Source organism: Brienomyrus brachyistius, chromosome 3 (assembly GCF_023856365.1).
Source record: "Brienomyrus brachyistius isolate T26 chromosome 3, BBRACH_0.4, whole genome shotgun sequence".
Classification (NCBI taxonomy): domain Eukaryota; kingdom Metazoa; phylum Chordata; class Actinopteri; order Osteoglossiformes; family Mormyridae; genus Brienomyrus; species Brienomyrus brachyistius.
The window spans coordinates 29,742,561-29,749,960 of record NC_064535.1 but is presented as its reverse complement, the minus strand read 5'-3'; positions in this window follow the sequence as shown (position 1 = coordinate 29,749,960).

Genomic DNA, 7,400 nt, shown 5'->3' with positions numbered 1-7,400 from the left:
GGGTGGGGGTGACCAGTGAGCGCCTGATTTCCCACAAATTAGACAATCCCAGTGTATGGGAAGACTGGGGAACAGGCCACTTCAGCTGGTGTGCTGGAACTGTAACCAGCCCGGACACACCTGTAGTCTGCCCAAGTCCACCCTTTCAGCAGGTGAGCCCGAGATGCCCTATGGGCCCGGTTAATCCAGGAGGCTCTGTAGGTCCAATGCCAAATAGAGGCAGGGGTGGCAATCCGCAGTTGCAGAATAACAGACCACGGGGTCCGATCAACCCGTGGGCCCAGGGACGTTTATTCTAGGGGTTATTCTAAGTTCCCAATCCACACACTCTGTTGACAAATGTGCCCCCCAATGCAAAATGGTTTACAGTTGTGGATTTGTGTTCAGCGTTTTCAGTGTGCCCCTTGCAGAACAGTCACAGTTTCTGTTTGCTTTCACCTACAGGGGTCAGCAGTATATCTACACGAGGATGCCACAGGGATTTAAGCATTCGCTGCATGTTTTTAATCAGGTGCTTAAGGCAGACTTAGATGGACTGAATTTAAAAAGTACAGTGATACAGTATGTGGATGATCTATTGTTGTGTGCGGAAACGCTGGCAGACTGCCACCAGGACTCAGTGCAGTTGCTGAAGGTCTTGGCGAAAGGGGGGCATAAGGTGTCCAAAGCCAAGTTGCAGTACTGCCAAGAGCAGGTTACGTACTTGGGGCGTGAGATCAGCCATGTGAGGAAAGCTATAGCAGCAGAACAGCTAAAGGGAATCACTAAGGCTCCGAAACCCATGACTGTGTCACAGATGCTGACATTTTTAGGGATGACAGGATTCAGCATGGACTGGATTGAGGACTGTGCTGTGAAGGTGGCACCGTAGTGGGCACTGATAAAGGAGGAGGGCCACACTAATTTGAAGGCCCCCTTAATTTGGACAAATGAGGCCTCAGTAGCATTTGAATCTATCAAGCAGGAGCTACAGAATGCACCTGCTCTGGGCCTCCCAGACTACACCAAGCCGTTTTATCTGTATGTTGGGAACAGGAAGGACGGCTTTGGGACAGCCCTGCTCACTCAGGACTTGTGTCCTGGCAGACGGAAGCAGCCATTGGCATACTACAGCATGAAGCTGGACAATGTGGCTCAGGGATACCCACCGTTTCCAGGGAGTGGTGGCTCGTGATTTTGTTATTCAAGGTAATGCAGTCGCTGATGCGGCAGCCAGGGCGGCTGCGCTGGTCAGGACTGCTCATCTTAGCCGGACCTTACTGTTTCTGATCTGGTGGCCCTGCAGGAGCGTGCGGGCCCCTATGAGGCCTCTGTGTGGCTAAAAAGGGGGGCCTCTAAGGATGCTAATGGTCTGTATCGCAACCATGAGGAACTTTTGGCTGTATCTCTGTCTTTGGTGAACATTTTGATGACGGATGTGCATGGTCTTGACCATTGCGCAAGGGGGGGGGGTGTTACGGAAAATTATGCGGCAAGGTTTCTGGGCACCACAGCTGCAAGCAATGGTGGATGCAAGGTTGTTAGAATGTGAGGTGTGCATTAAGAACAATATACGCAAAGCAATCACGGCCCCAGTAGGGCACATTCCAGTGCCTGAGGGACCGTTCAGACACTTGGTGATGGACTATGTGGACATGGGAAAAACAGCATATGGAAAGCGATATATGCTTATGATTGTGGACAGGTTCAGCAGATGGGTGGAGGCAATACCATCCAAGGACATGGGGGCGATGACAGTGGTGAAATTCCTAATCAGAGAGGTGATTCGAGGTTTGGGATACCAACTGAAATAAGCTCTGATAATGGAGCTGCCTTTGTGGGGAAAGTTACTAAGTTAGTGGTTCAACAGCTGAGAATAAAACAAAGGTTGGCATGTGTATATCACCCTCAGTTGCAGGGTATGGTGGAGAGAGTGAATGGCACACCTAAGCAGAAGTTAAATAAGATTTGCGCCACCATGAAAATGAACTGGGTGGATGCACTGTCAACATCGGATGGAAACACACAGGGTGACGCATTTGTCTCCGCATGAAATGCTGACAGGGAGACCAATGCCTGGATCGACTTGAAGGGGGCGTATAAGGGACCCAGCCTAGATCAGCTGGGGGATGAATTAAAGTTGTACATGAGGACTTTAACCAAAATACACAAAGCTATTTCCAAACAGGAAAAGGAGAAAGCACAGAAAGAAGACACAGACCGGGAGGAGTCAGTCATCTTTCCAGGAGATAAAGTCTACCTGCGAGTGTTCCGGCGAAAGTGGCATGAGCCCTGACGAGAGGGACCCTTCAAGGTGACACGAGCCACAGCGACAGCGGTGCAGGTAGAAGGGAGTAACACGTGGTACCATTTGAACCACTGCACTAACTGTAAAAAAAAGGGCTGTTTTAGATCGCTTTAATAGACAATAGATCGCTTTACAGATGCAATATGTAAATTGATTTACAGTAAATGAAAAACACATTAAAAACTGTTAAATCTACAAAAAAAGGAAGTTAATATCACACAATGATGTTATATATAAATAGACTATTTCCTGTACCTTTTACATGTGATAATTGCTTATTGTGGATCCATAAATTGTAAAATTAACAGGGAAATATCAAACAAAAAACTAATTTAAACTGGTAGTGTCACGGGTCGTGGTGCGCGAGCGCGGCGGAGAGCGGCGATTGTGCGGAAGGAGGAAGCAGGCAGGCAGGATACGGGACGAACGGGGTTTAATCGGGAATACGGGGATCTCACGCAAACGAACATCAATGAACATCAATGACGGACACAGGACTCGGGTAAGACACGGACTGAAATACACAGGACTGATGGAAAATAATCAGACACAGCTGGGTACAATCTGGGAAACACACGTGGGTAGGCAGGGGGCGTGGCACACAGGAGGAGCGGACGAGCTGGGCATGACAGGTAGAACAACGTCAAAACTGTGCATATTAAATGGAGCTGCTCTGTATATTATACATACATAAATACAGGCTGTATTTTATGTTTTAATGTAAAATTTTAGTCATAAACCTAATTAACAAACTAATTACTGCTATTCCTATAGCTATACATGCAAAAATACATCTTAAGAAAAGACAAGAGAGAAATATCACTTTTGGGAAATTTATTTTGCAGCCAATAAAGCAAATGACAACAGTTGGATGCATTTTTTCCAACTAACATAATATGCAAGGCACACAGCAACTACACAATTGAATCAAAAGCTATAAAGCTGTTGAACATTCCTGCAAAGCAAGAACCATGTTCATGAAAAAAGCATTTGTTAGACACTCTACCAGAAAAAGTTAAATAACCTGGTAAGATTTTGAAACAAAAATGACATTGTGCCAAAATTATTATAATCACCATGCAATGCAACACGCACCCTGCTGTCACCACAACCATGGCCTTGGTCAAAGAACACATCAGGAAAACCACCTGTGGTGAAACAAACCTATACAGGTGGTCTAGAAACACTGCAGTAGCAGCATGGTTAAAAAAAACAAACAAAACTGGAACATTCCTTCAAAGCAAGAACATCTTCATGAATTCATTCATGAATTGGCTTCATGCATTCGACCAGAAAAAGGTTTAAGTACACATTGTGGATTTAACAAAGTAAAACTAACAGTCCACAGAGAGTCAATACTTAGGCTTAGCGCCACTCGTGGTCGACGAGATCCTGAATCAGGGTGAGGACTCGAGGGTTCACACTGAGATGATGCTTCGAGTTTTTGTTCTCTACTTTGGTTCCTTTTTCTGGGTTTATGGAGAAGAAACACCTGTAGAATAAAAACATATAAAAGTATATTAAGCGTTTTGTAATTGATCAGTTAAAATATAAGTACAAAGTAAGTAAGTAAAAATTAAGTATATACGTATATATACACAGTCATGGCCAAACTGCAAACAACAATTGGTTTCACCACGTTCAAGACAAAATATAACCAAAATGCTGTGGGCAAGTGAACAATGCATGGTCAAAAGTATTGGCACCCTTCACGAGTATCTTTTGCAGTGATAAATCACACTTTTGCATTTTAAAATTCAAAGCAAAGGTTATAGGTAGTCAGACGTCAGCTGACCTTTGGTCTAGCCCTGAGTCTCGGCCATGCTTGGACCCGGATTCAGACTGTTATTTTATAAAAAAAAAAAAACACTCTGAATCTGGGTCCAAACCGAACCGAGACTCAGTGCCAGACCTGAACTCCAACCACATCAGAGCCAGACTCCAGATCCCAGAGTCTCAGTTATCAGTCCAGGTCTTAGAAATAAGAAGCCTTATTTGCTCATCTCTGAAGAAACTCCAGAGTGGAAGCCAGCTGAGATGGATAATGGATGTTAAAATTGTAGTAGCTCCCGAACATGAGGCACAGTGCAGAAACAAAGGAGGATATGTTTGTGCTGACGAGGTTCCGATCAATACTCAGCATGTATCTTCTTGAGGAATAGCAGGACTGTCCTGTGAACAAATTATTTAACAGGTTACATTAATAAGCACAGCAGTCACATGACATTCTATAAAAAGTGCAATTAAAAAAAAGAGAGAGCTATGAAACAGACTTACCACACACAATAATAGTGGGTGTCAGAGGCACTTGCTCCAGTTGTACCTCATCTGCCAGACATGTATCTTCAACATGGAAAAGCATGTACTCCTCCTTCTCATCAAAGTAGCTGAGCAGAAGCAGGACCATCTCTTTCACATCATCTGAGCAGCCACTCTGCGGTCCCCGTATCCTCTGAAGCCTTGCATAAGTCTGAAGGAACATCTTGCTTTTGCTGACAGCAACTGTGGTCATGTAGTCCAGAAGCCTTTTCCCCTTCAAATCCAAATTTCGTGTGAATGTCTCTTTGAGGTCAATCTCAGTAAGTTCCTTGAACCCAAGTTCATCAAACCAAAATGGCCACTCCTCTCTAAGGCATTTGATACTTTGGCATGAAGTATCAAATGCCTGAAAAGACTGAAGGGTATTGAAGATGGAGTTTACCTTTATTCCTCTAACGTCTTGGATAGACAAGACAAGAACCAACAGACTTAAAAACTCCTTTGTCCCACACGCCATCAAGCTGTTTAACTCCTCTCTGGAGGGGAGAGGGAGGGGAAACAGGAGGACAAAGGAGGGGGGGACAACTAAGCTGTAGTGCCTCTTCACTTCACTGTGCAATACTTTTTGTTAATAGCCAACGGCGCCATAGACTTCAATACTTGAAATGTGCAATTCCCTTGTATTCTTATTATTTTATTTATCCCTTTTATATATTTTATTTTTACATGTCTCTGTATTTATATCTGTGTATATATATATATATAATATTCTGCTCACGTTATGTAACTTCTGTCGGTGCTGTGCTTTTTGGAAACCGAATTTCCCAGAGGAATCCACCCGAGGGATTAATAAAGTTTTATCTATCTATCTATCTATCTATCTATCTATCTATCTATCTATCTATCTATCTATCTATCTATCTATCTATCTATCTATCTATCTATCTATCTAGTTTCAGCCTGGAGATCAGCAACAGCTGCGTCATATGTCTTCGGAGTGCGTGGAGGACCACAGACATTCGGATCAGCATAAAACTCACTTCGTGTTACTTCACAGTACCTGCAAAAATATTGAGAGCAGCTGAGAGCAGTTTTCTGTAAACCCTCCTATGCAGTGAGAACCCAAGTTGTCCCCAGCAATACAGTAAAGACCCCCTTTTACTGTTTCTCCATCTACATCTAATCCATCTGTTTCCAAAGATTTCAGATCTTCCAACAACTCTGAAAAAACTTTGGTTATTCCAAAACGCTTGAAGTCATTCTCAGCACACAACAAGACTAAAAACATATACTGAACAAAAATATAAACGCAACACTCTTGTTTCTGCTCCCATTTTTCATGAGATGGACTTAAAGATCTACAATTCATTCCAGATACACAATATTACCATTTCTCTCAAACATTTCTCACAAATCAGTCTAAATGTGTGATAGTGAGCACTTCTGCTTTGCTGAGATAATCCATCCCACCTCACAGGTGTGCCACATCAAGATGCTGATCTGACATCATGGGTAGTGCACAGGTGTACCTTATACTGCCCACAATAAAAGGCCACCCTGGAATGTGCAGTTTTGTCTCACAGCAAAATGCCACAGATGCCACTGATCTGTTGCTCGTGCATTGAATGTTCATTTCTCAACCATAAGCCGTCTCCAAAGGCGTTTCAGAGAATATGGCAGTACATCCAACCGGCCTCACAACCGCAGACCACGTGTAACCACACCAGCCCAGGACCTCCACATCCAGCAGGTTCACCTCCAAGATCGTCTGAGACCAGCCACTCAGACAGATAATGCACGGCCCCATGTTGCAAGGATCTGTACACAGTTCTTGGAAGCTGAAAATGTCCCAGTTCTTGCATGGCCAGCATACTCACCGGACATGTCACCCGTTGAGCATGTTTGGGATGTGCTTGACCGGCGTATACGACAGCGTGTACCAGTTCCCACTAATATCCAACAACTTCGCACAGCCATTGAAGAGGAGTGGACCAACATTCCACAGGCCACAATTGACAATCTGATAAACTCTTGTTCCTAATTGTCCCTGATGGCAAGCAGAGAACAAATCTGACTCTTTAATGCAGTCACAGATTTTAGTGACAGCTTCATCTGATAGGCTCATTTCATTTTTTAGTAAACAACTTACCTTATTTATTGTGTAGGCTTGACCCAATTCGTGCACATTCTGCATTTCCTCAGCAATAGTCTGTATAGTAGAGGCAGGAATTAGCAGCTGTCCTTGCAGTTTAAGGTAAAAGACACATGTTTCTGAGGAAAGACTGACTATCATTTTCTGGCATATCACTGGCTGAACTAGCAGATGGCATGGCTTCATGTGTGTTTTCTGAATATTCTGTACCGTCACTTAGGGACTGAGGGCGAGATTTCTTGTACATGTGTGTCAGAGACATGCTTCAGATGCACATTCAAAATTAGGCGCACTCAGTGCAACAGAGAGTGACCTACAGCTCTGTGAAGAGGAGGCACCATAGAAATCCTATGGGTGGCATTGTAAGTTTGTTTAGCCTGTAATAATGAGACATTGCTAACATAACCCAAAACAGTAGTCTAGTCTAAGTATTACATTGTCATTAAAAGAAACATAAAGAATACAAGCATTATGACTGAACAGAAGCATTACTTAGGCGTTAAATGATAATTTCTTATAGGTTACTCAACAATAGGCTGCAAATAGCCCGAATGATTCAAAAAAACACATAATGTAAACAATTATAATTGTATATTTTTATATAGCCTATAAATAGAGAGGCAACCTCTCAGGTTCACATCTTCTGTGAAAACATTTTTATTAGTCCTATACCTGAATTTGCATCATTTCATGATCATGTTA